Source organism: Leuresthes tenuis, unplaced genomic scaffold (assembly GCF_036924035.1).
Source record: "Leuresthes tenuis unplaced genomic scaffold, fLeuTen1.0.hap1 SCAF_8, whole genome shotgun sequence".
In the NCBI taxonomy this organism is placed as follows: domain Eukaryota; kingdom Metazoa; phylum Chordata; class Actinopteri; order Atheriniformes; family Atherinopsidae; genus Leuresthes; species Leuresthes tenuis.
In genome coordinates this window covers 17,903,118-17,914,102 of record NW_027325362.1, presented here as the reverse complement: position 1 = coordinate 17,914,102, position 10,985 = coordinate 17,903,118, and positions in this window count along the sequence as shown.

The following is a 10,985-nucleotide window of genomic DNA, read 5'->3' as shown; positions in this document are numbered from 1 at the left end:
CTTACATATTAACTTGCATGCAAAATGTTGCTGACATAAGGCAATAAGAATAGAAATAGAATAGAATAGGAAAAAATATTTATTCATCCCCCAGTGGGGGGAAATCAAATTTGTCAAGTATCTAAAAAAAAAACATTAAAAAAATAAATAAATAAAATAAACGACGATAAGATAAATGGAGAGGGAAATGTTGATGGTGACTGGTGAGGGAGGCATTTGCATGTCAGTGCCCTCTGTTTCATAAATGCGCATCTGTTGCGAAATCTAATTCAAACCTAGGACTATTCATTTGTTAACAGACTGCCATCAATTTATCAGTACAAAAATACAAAATGAGAACATCTGTTCAATAAATACACAGATAAAAGATTTGGAACAGTCTTATATTTCTGATTTTATATAAATAAATTGTATCTCAGTAAAAAAAAAAAGGTATGCGCTCATGGTCTTTGGTGTTCAATGTGGTCTGTTCTATGGTTGAATGTTTTCCAGCCACCAGAGGTCCCAAGTGTCTGTTTTCTTCCTGCTGTCCTTTGAGAACGGCAGCATCCACTTTCATGATTATCATAAGCTGTATTCAGACCTCCACTTTCTCACCACTTCTTGCCAGAATCTCTGTTCCAGTCGGCTTTGATTTCTCATTGAAGTCCTCAGACTGCCGGCTCACTGTGATCTTGGCACAGCTGACTGACTTTGGAGCATTTCTACATGTCCTATTACACCTGTCTCTCTAGCACAAATAAACTAATCTGTGTTGTAGATCAGCCAACATAATAATAATAATAAAAAAAAAACTCTGATCCTTGCCAGTATTAAACTAAGGAACAGTAGTCACCATAACAAGATTTTTTCTGCTGTATTTCTTATTAGTTTAGGCATGCAGCGGGAGCTTGCAGTGTTCTGCAAACAAACCGCAATGTTTCATCAAGTTGTACAAATGTTTTAGGGGGTAAAATGGATAATCGATATATACACTAAATGCTTGTAAATGAATGGACACTTGTGATCAAGTCCAGTAACTGCAGAGTTTTGGCATTTTTCAAGGTCCTTCGGTGAATACAATAGAAGGTAATTCTTTTTTCTTTTTTTTTTGCAGTGAGGGGAACAGAGGAGATACTGTTCTTTCGGTAGAATTAACAGCTGGATGCTCAGACGTCTGTCTCTCTTGCCAAAGAGAACTGTGACTTTGTGTGTTCAGCTGCACAGATTGTATTAGAAAACATCTTTACAGAGGCATTGTCCAGTTTGTCAGCAGGAATGAACTTATCTTATTTTATGCAATGTATTCTTGTACACACAAACTTCTTTAAAACATTGCCTATCGATAACAGTGATTCTATTTATTTAGACAGATATTTTGCAGTCATTTTTTAGTTAATATATAATACAGAAAAAAATAACAGATAAGTCACACGTAAAAAAGTGAGTGCACCCCTACATTTGTTACTATATTAATCAGATTAAATCAGAAGCAGGAGTCCCAGATTAGGTGCTGATGGAACCTCCACAGAGTAACAAGTGACATCTAGGGTCTGGTGTACATTTTGCTGTTTACATGTGGTGTGATGTAAAGAAAGAGCTCTCCAAAGCCCATGGGGGGGAAAAAAGACTGTGGATGTGTATGAGTCTGGCTTTTAAAAATGTTTTTAAGGTGTCAGTTCACACAGGATTGGTGATTCCATCAAACAAGTTTGCAAAACTCCCAAATCTTTATCACGGGATCTACGGATAACTCTTCCGGTAGATCTGTCAAAAGTGCGTGAGTCGAAAATCAGAAAGAGATTGGCCCAATTTGACTTGCATGGGAAAGTGTGTCTGAAAGAAGCTTTTGCTATCCACCAAAGACTACAAGAGAGAGAATAGACAGCAAAGGCGTTCTTTGCTCGTTTCACCGCCAAACAGACTGGGTAGAAGCAATGACTGCAGACATTGATTCAGTTCTGAATTCTGCATCACATGCGAGATGTTAATGTCGGACCCTCCGTCTAAAAGTTTCTGAAGAACACGAGGTGAGCATTTTAAGAGGATACTGATTCAAAGTGGCTCAAAAAGGAGCTTTATGGAACGGCCAAATCAAAGCACAGATTTGAATCCCGTTGAAATGCTGCCCGGGAGTTTTACAGTCAATACTTTCAGCAAAACCATCATAAACATCCCTGATGCTGTAAGAGTGCTGTGTGCAGTGTAAGAGCAAAGCGTCTACAGGAAGTAATGTCTGTTGAAAGGGTCAGTAAGTGTTTTTTTCTACTCTCTTGAATCCTGTTGCGTGCAGGTTGTCCACTAGATGTCACCTCCTGTCATCCTCTGAGTATTCACTCCATGCTGCATGAGAAGATGAATACCATTTGCTACATCTACAGCTTTTTGTTACTGTTGTCAGAATTGTGTTTCACATCCCATTTCTAATCAGAAATATTCATTTCTATTTCACAAATGTCTTGAGCAGCCACTCTTGGCAGCAAATTTACCAAAGCTAGACTCTAAAAGCTACCATGACAACAGTGTTGTATGTGTCCCAATACATTGAAGAAATGTTTCCTTTCTAAGTCAGCGTGCATTCCCAAGTTTTGTCATTGCGTGAATATCTATGTGTAAGTTGTCAATGTGTGAGTTTTCAGCTGGTTTAGATAAGCACTGCTCCACTTACTTGCTAACTAGCTGTAACACAAGAGTCACACTGACCTCCTACACTACCCTGCAAGTGGTCATGGTAGTGTTCTCGTGGCTGATCATCCAATACTTTTGGTTTTCATACACATTCATATTGTTTATGTTTTCTGTCCATGCATCTGTTTGTTTTCATATTGTTTGGCTCTCTGCTTTCAGCAAACTGCAGATGTACCAGCAGGACCATCTGTGATTTGATGGGTTATTGATCCATCTGTGAGCTTGTCTGTCTGTCTGATGGGGTTATAGGTGAATGACCTCGACGTTACAAAAAAAAAAAAAAAAAAGAAAAGAAAGAAAACAACATATGCCAACAAAACGAGCTTTTGTTTTAAAAAAACTAAGGTGGTCCTATTTCTTTTGGGTCGTGTCTTTTGTTGATAAATCTTCAGTTATGTACAAGCTTTATTTAACGTTTAAAATTTGATTTGAATGCAGAGACTGATTACTTTTGTGTTGTGTGATGCACTGACTGCGATTCTCTGTTGAGGATATGCTTTGGCTCTGTGTTGCTATAGCCAGAAGGAACATTTTTCACCTTGTCTTACATAATTTTCATGTCTTTATGCTTTTATCTATCATACTGAGCCCCCACTGAGACATACTGGTTTCTCTAAGACTTAAACACGTAGAGCTTAACTGTCAAGATCTCTGTTATTTTTGACACTAATCTGCGGGATATATGACAGTGAGGAACATGTGTTGGCTTGGTAACCAATCTAGTATCCAGTGGCAACAGAGGTCTATTGAATCCTGGGTGGCTCTGTATTGGCTGGTGTGCCCACCACTCTCCTGTGTCACCAAGTCACAGAGGCATATCCATAAAGCAGCTCCTAATAACGATGGGGTTGTGTAATATTCAGGTGTCAATATTGTCTCGATCTGTGTGTGTGTGTGTGTGTGTGTGTGTGTGTTTGATTGGGTAGGGGTCAAACCTGCACTGGTATTACAAACACCCTTTGTGTAGGACAACTCAGTGTTCTAACCTGCAGGTGGTAGCACTCTCTGCCTCACTATGTCACTTTCACTGTCTCTCTGAGGTACATCCACAGAAACAAAGTCTAAATTTAACTCATTCTTTCAAACGACCTCCCTTCCTTGCATTATATTCTTTCTTGAAAACACTGTTCATCTTTAAGGATTGTTGCCATTCTTGCTCATCACTCAGTCCACATCCAAAGGCATCCACTGGTGCAGAGGCAGACACAACAGGATAAGCGTCTTTGTCTCAGACTCCTGTCGGTCATAGACACCCCCTCTCCGCCACCACCCCCTACTCCCTCCCAGCCTCTCCTCTATTTGGGCGGCTGTTATAGAGAGGGCAGATGGCTCATTACCATAAATAGGACAGAGAGAGAGTAAGTAAGGGGGCCATGCACACCAACCAACAGGACCATGCCGCCCAAAAACCAAGGAAATGGGAGTCCGTTGCTAGGAGAGAGGAAAGACAGCTTTATGGCAACACAAAGCTGATTCCCCCATCCGACCTCATCTCATTCCCGCCCCCTCGTTTCTTGCTCTGGGGACTGAGCCTTGAATCTGCTGGCCGGGGACAGATGGTCGACGGGCCCCACCGTCTTTACAGCTGGACGCAGGCTGCTCTGACCCAGTGAGACCTGGCAGGACTGCATCACACCTCATCCCGTCCAACCTATAAGAAGGAGGAGTGGAAAGTGATGAAGCCCCGGCCATCAGCTAAGAATAGATCCACACTTGTTGCCCACAGGAAATGTGTGGCTGCACAATAGATGATAATATGTAAAGAGTTTGCAATGGTGGGATGCGCTCACAAAGACGAAATCATTCCACGAGTGTAATCGCAGGTTCTCTCTAGCTTCCCTGTTGCTGCTCTTTTCCTTCGCTATTAAGATTTTATTGAATTACTCACAGGACAGAATGAGTATCTAGGACATGTGAAGGAAGTGGGGTTACAGAACAGCTGATTAAGAATGAATTACATTACGTTTTTCAGGGCAGTTCCTGACCATGTCCCAATGACCACTCCTGCCTTCATCAAAATCTTTGAGGATCACACTGTGCTCCAGTCACAAAGCAGGATGATTTGCAGTCAAGACTATTTATTTTGACAGGCATTCCTGCATGAAGGACAGATTGTGGAGCATTAAAATACCATTTCACACCTCTGGTATGGCAGATATACGCCACAGAAAACTGGAAAATTGACATGTGAGATTTCATTCACAACCAAATCTAACTTCAACGGAAACACTTCCACTTGTTGCCATTGCCAACAGACTCCCTGCACCCATGACCGTTCAAACTAATGGAAAGTCCGATTGGAGTGATACCAGTTCAAGGTGAAATATTTTGCTAAATTTGCCAACCCTGTTTAGGGGCTTTTATAGGACATTTGCCATGTTCTAGGCAAGGGGGCAGGTTCAGTCCTCCAATCACTTCCCATCCAAGCATCTTTGAGGGCTTAGTTTATCTCAGCCGGTATTACTGTTGTTGAGAAGTATGAAGATACTTATTATTAATTCTTATTATCAATGATATGTTCATTATGCAAACAAAAGAGGGATACTTCCTTCTTTGCAGAGTATCATAGTGAAAAACCACCTCTGAAACAAGAGCACATCTGTTCTCACTTGACCTTTTGACTGAAGGGCAAGTGGAGCCAACTGATCATTTGAGAAAACAAAGTTAAATTCGAACAGACTGAAGACTTCATAGATTCATATTAGTGACATTTGCTGAATGATTATGATTATGATAATTGGTTTGATTTGAGACCACGCAGCAATATTTGCATCATCAGTACAATAACAATAACTGATGTAAGTTTGAGAGATTATTGCAACCTGTCCTTGCAGAATTGGAACAGGATTTCTGACACCGTCATAGAGGAGAATGATGGGAAAAGAGGGCAAAAAGATCAACTATCCGAAATGAGCGAGGGACAGCATGGTAGCAGCATGACAAGTAAGCAGAACAGAGGCGGTCCAGCATCACCTCCCCAGCCACCCTGGTTGCATAGGAACACGAGGGCCATGCCTACCCTGCAGACACACTCCTTTCCTCTCTCCTCTGCCACGCTTCATTACCCTGTGTTCAGCCAGGCACGGAGAGGCACTGCACCACTTTCTCCTCACTACAGCCGTGTGCCTGCTCACAGCCTCGCTCACAACCAGGTTCCTCTCAAACCAAGGCAAGGTGCCCTTTAGGCATCAGGTCATGCTCACTTAAGATGCTTATAGACAACAGTAAGAGGCCTGTACTTACATACTAAGCAGTGGTTCTCAAACTTTTTTTTTTTTTTGTCAGATGTTCCTTGATGTTCATAGGTGAAGCCCCTGCATGGAAGTATTAGCATTGCATCATAGTCTGGGCTGTTTAACACTCATAACAAAACCAAAAAGGCGAACAGTTCAAAACCACATAGGTACTATTTGTGGTTGTTTAGCAGCCCTGGGAGCAGCATAATAAGTAAGGAAAACATCACTTTGTGGTCATTATGCATTATGTATGCAGGGTGGCTTTTGGTTACTTGTGTGTTATTTCTAGCCATCTTTGAAAGTTTGCATAGTGTATTTTTGGAAATCAAGAGAGAGACAGGCAATAAAAAACCTGAAGTCGGAGTCGAACCCAGACCTGCCGTGGTGGGGACTCAACTTCTGCACAAAGCATCTGAGCTGGAGTCACCAGTTTTGTCATATTTTCTACTTTCTTTTCTTGTGTCTTATTCATCATCTTTGTGTTCGATTAGTATAATGGTCGCTTTGTGTCTCTTAATGATTTTTTTTTCTTTTTGTGCCTCATTGTGGTCACTTTTGTGTCGTTATGATCTTTATCTGAACTGAACTGTGGTTGATTTGCTTCACATCTTTATTTTGATATCGCAAAGAAGTTATTTTGTGTTACGTTTTGGAAGTTTTTATTGTAATCTCTCTGTTTATTGAACTTTCCTCATTTACTGGATTTTTTTCCTCTTATTTCATGAATCTTGTTTTGCTCTTGGGGAATTATTTAGTGTTTTTGAGATAAAACTCTGGGCTTGTAGATTCCTTGGGACGCTTTGCACTGCAGATCTGTTTATGATTGAATTGTTAATCTGTTTATTCTTTCATTCAACATTTTGTTGTTTAATTTATCATATATTCACTCTTTCATTTTTATTTTTTTTTACCTTTTTAATACGATGCAGGTTCATGGGGGAGCTGGAGCCTGTCCTAGCTGCCACTGAGGGAGGGGCAGTCTACTCCCTCGAGAGGTCACCAGTCCATCACAGGGCTCTGTTTTAAACATTTTCTTTTGTTTCTCCGTTGTTTTGAAAATGTACGCATTTCTCTTAAGTACAACTTAAGAAAACTTACTTACTAACTACTTATCTGTTTTACAATTTATCCATTCATCCCTTTTTATTTTAGGCATCAGTTGGCGCTCTTTACCCATCTGATTTAGCTGAATATTAGACTGACTGTAAAACCAAACCTCTCTCCTTGCTTGTGTATTGAAAATATCAATTCTCTTTCAAGTCCTGCTATTCTGAAACGTACTTCCATCTAAGTTCAACCTGTCGGATTAGAAATTTCTGAGCGCGTTTTTTTTTTCAATTTTGGTCTGAATGATTGAAAAATAATGTCACTGTTTATCTGCGCAGAATTCTTATTGCCAAGCAGCAGGCAGACAGCTTATTGTGCTGTATATACATGAGAAAACACAACACCCACTTATTCACATTGCTGGAAGAACATGAGCGATGCCTCATATGTGTCATTGCCCACTATGGAGCTGGTAGTGCCAGACAACACTACTGGGCACAAGACTGCTATTGTCCTGACAGATAAAGTGCGCTTGTGACCAAGGAAAGGCGGGGTGGACCAGATGCTGCGAAAAGATAGGGGAGTGTCAAAGAACAAAGCTTCTGGTGTTGTGTTGTTTATTTACAGTGAAGTCGTCAGCTGAATATTTAATCAGACGTCGTGACTCCATTCTAAACTATTGATACAATATAACATGTCAGATTGAGTTGTCTTTCCTTCATCCTCCTACTACTTCACAGCTAATTGACTGCAAGTGTTCATTTGCCTGGAGGAGCAGTCATTACGGCTGAATAACAAAATTTAGCTCAGCAATAGAGCAGCCAGGGATCAATGGGTTAATTCAATTGCCCCTGCTTGTGTTGTATTGTATAGCCGGGCAATTTGAAGGTCTTTATAGGGGAGTCCTGCAGTTTTACTGAGCTTAAAAGCCAAATGAGATAGCATAGAGGCAATGAAAAAAAAGGACCAAAGTTCAGTGATGTGTGTTTGGTGATAATTAAACCATCACTTAGATATTGGTGGCAAAGAGAAATGCTTCCACTTACTTGTCATGGTTCATTTTAGGAAAATCTGTTTAATTTCAGATTTGACTTCACTTGCAATCTGCTTTCTGTTTTTAATCATTTTGAAGACTCTGACATTGATTTAAAAAGCGATGAAAACGCCTTTTCCTGAAGTCTTCAGAATCTGAAAACAAAGTTGTCACAGCCTGATCAGAGCCATTGTCACATATTTTATTGTGGATTTTACTCTTGGCATTATCTGACAAGCTATTGCAGTACAGCGTCAGGAAAATTCTGTGAAACTGTCTCCAAACTTGCTCATTGTCATTCTTTTGGATCAAATTACTATAACTACTTTGTACGTAAGCTGTTATTCCTGAGCACATTTATAATGTATGTTTATTAAATTTTTGGGTGTGGTGGAGGTTTCAAGTAAGTGTTTCTGAAAAGAAGAGTGTGTTTCTACTAATTATGCACATACATTTTGGGGCCATCTTGCAATGGGGGCAGGAGGGCAGGTTTAGTACTTCAAAATGACTAAAACCAACCCTTTTGGTTATTTTGGCTGTAAGTCAATATCAATAAGTAATAGTTAGTTTAATGAACAAAACAGTTAGGGAAATAATCATTTCACAAAAAAGGCTAGTAAGAGTCTCATTAAGTTTTAAATCCTTTTTCATCAAACTGTTGTAAGATTCAATTTACCGTCCCTAATTCATACTAGCATGTTTAATCCACCACTGGAATGTACTGACATTTGAGCCTGCTAATACAAGCGTTTGCCCAGTCTAATCTCAGCAAATAGACTGAATCAATAAAGAATTACAGCACATTTGTTTTACTGTTGAAAAGATCATTCTTCTGCCGTACGTGTTGAATTTTATTGCCTGTGCATTAAAGGAGGCACTTATCAGCTGCCAGATAACACACAATCGGCACACTGCTGACACAATTCATAACACCTGGTTGACAGAAAGGATAGCCAAACAAAGGCTTCTGTAGGCAAACACTCTTCGGTTGAGGATAACTGCAGGCAATGGCTGGGAGACCCTCTGGGGAAAACAAACCTGAAGAACAAAGACAGTGCTGCATTTGAAACAAGTTGACCACGCCTGATTGCTCTGCTGACAGTTAGAGGGTGTGTCCGTGTACTATTTACACTCTTTTTGCAATGAAACTATCAAATCAGCGCGAGAGTATCTAATGATAAACACATCTTAAATATAAAAAGTAGAAGTCTGTGATCCTTTACTGTCTCTTTACACAAGAGAAGTTTGCTCCCTCCAGAGCCATAAAGTGGAGTAGGACCTCTGGTGTGTTCTAACACACCTTCTGGCCTTGTGAGCTTCACAGTCTGTTGCAGTCTTCAGGAAGAAAAATACTACCTGTGTTAACCAGCTTTGATCATATCAACATAGGAAAATGAAACTGCCCGTGAATGCATGCATTCATGCAGATGTACATGTTTCCCCATGCACACCTGTGCATGTGTTAGCACTCTTCATTATAGGCCATGACTCTCTTGATGACTCACATTTCAAACTAGGTTCAAACTAATTAGTTCAGGGAGCCAGTTGTCTCTTGGTGTGCTGCAATACCTACTTTAGATAGTATAACCAGAGAAAAACCCAAAATATGAGTAATGGTCCGTAGTTTGAGAAACAGTGCAGTTTTTTTACGTCACAAACAAACCCAGAAGGCTTTTTACTCTAAAATTAAACAGCCACATCTGTTGTCCTAAATGTGCATGTGAGAGACAGCAGGATGAAGGAGACATAAACACACCTGGCGTGTTTTGTAATGAACATGCAAACTTTGTAATTCAGTGTACATTTGTGGCACAGAGGAAGATAGAAAATGAGAGGTCATTTGGAATCTATAATATACCTACAGCGGGAAATACATTTCTCCTGGAATGTGATTTATCTTGACAGGTTACTCCCCTGTAATGGCTGTGTGCCAAAGTGTCTGGGTTCCCAGTCCAGTAACCAAAGGTGAGGTGAGAAAAGAAAGAAAACAGAGAGGACAACAACAAAGGCAGGAGGGCAGATTGAATGCAGAGTACCATATAAACAAAGGTAGTCCTTAATAGAGAGTTTTATGAGCTCCAGACCTGCTGAAATGGAGTGTCGTGTGTGTGCAGCAGCTCTTATCGGCTCGCTGGCAGGGCAGAGGAGGGTGAGAGCTTCCACACTTGCGATCCGTAAAAATGGTCTGATTCATTTTCCGCATGAGAGGGTCTCACAGGGGCGGCATCAGACTAGCCAGTCCACACAGATTTATGGACCATTAAAGCAGCAGGCCTCCTGACCACTATGCCACTTTGGGGCTGGCTGCTAAGACACATTGCACCCTCATTCATGCTTGGCACTACTCTCTCTCACAGACTAGCCTCCACATTGTTCATCCCTTCATCAGTACCATTTTATTGCCTTGCATGAACTCCTCTCAATAGTCTGTAATTCTGCTATTCTTCACCTCAGTCCTCTGATATAAAGTGAGTGGTTTGCTATAGTCATTCTATTCAACTAATAAGTTCCCACAAAGCTCCTGTAGACTGTCGTTCATCTTTCATGTCACCGAAAGGATAAAATCCTTCATCAACTGCGGGTACAGAGTGTTATACAAATCAGGAAGTGCTCCGCTACCATTATGAACATCAGTGATGGTGGTCAATGGGCTATGTTGTTTTAGCCTAACAGTTTTACAATCAGATTAGTACCACTGCAGGCACACAGACTAATGGGTCTGTCTTTTTAAGGCATCCTCAATCAGCTGTTTCCGTGGTGATTAATGTATCTTGCTCTCCCCTCTCTCATTTGCTAGCTTTGCAACTTCATCATCCCTAAGAGTGATTCTAGAAGGAAAATGGGGCAGAGTCTATGCTGCTTGCTGTCCCTAAGAATAGCTTTTTTTCCCAACAAAACAGCACAACAGCAACCTTAGCAAATGGCCAAAGGGATGAAATACAGCATAAAAGTAATCAGACAAAACCTGTCACCTGCCTCTTTGTTGGAAAAATAAATTGATC